This window comes from Rhinopithecus bieti, unplaced genomic scaffold (genome assembly GCF_001698545.2).
Source record: "Rhinopithecus bieti isolate Rb0 unplaced genomic scaffold, ASM169854v2 scaffold_41692, whole genome shotgun sequence".
NCBI lineage: Eukaryota > Metazoa > Chordata > Mammalia > Primates > Cercopithecidae > Rhinopithecus > Rhinopithecus bieti.
The window spans coordinates 1-902 of record NW_016816824.1 but is presented as its reverse complement, the minus strand read 5'-3'; positions in this window follow the sequence as shown (position 1 = coordinate 902).

The following is a 902-nucleotide window of genomic DNA, read 5'->3' as shown; positions in this document are numbered from 1 at the left end:
ATAGGTCAAATCATTATTCATATCATATCATTGTGGAAAAATGGAGATCAAGTTAAAAAAAAACTTAAGTTGTCAATATAGAGGACTACTAATATGTCAGAAGGATCAAGGCCTTTATCATGTGGGCTTCTCAGGCTCTTACTCTCAGTATTTTACATATCCTCAGAAAAGAATCACAGAAAAGGAAAAGAACAACTGAGCTCCTGATGTCTGGGACACAGGAAAAGCTGAAAATTGGACAAGAGTTTCCTACATGTCAGTGAGTTTTAAAATACCAAATGAAGATAATTAAACATTTCCACTGAGATGATGACTAAGGATTAAGATGTATAGGGTTTGAATACATTTTGAATGCAAATCAAAAGAAAATTATCATTATAGATATTAGAAGTAATTTACTTATTAGCTTCTTTGTTTGGAAGCACAGAACTTCTAAAGACAACAGAGATGAATTCAAACAAAAATTACTCATTAATATTATCCATTAATAACTGATGTACAGTAAAGAAACCAGGACTCATGCCTATATAGTCCTCTGTTGGTATCATTGAGACATTGCTTCCAGGACCTCCCATGGATACTAAAATCAGCAGATGCTCAAGTCTCTGATACAAAATGGTATGGTATTTGCAGATAACATATGTACATCCTCCTGTATACTTCAAATCATCTCTAGATTCCTGATAATACCTAATACAATATAAATGTTGTAGTGATTTGTTGTTATACTATATTATTTAAGGGATAATGGCAAGAAAAAAATCTGTACATGTTCAGTAGGAAGATTAATTTTTTTCAAATGACTTTTGTTCCTCAGCTGGTTGAAGCCACAGATGCAAAATCTACGGATACAAAGGGTTAACTATATTTTCATTTCTGAGATTGAGAAATTTGCATTAAAA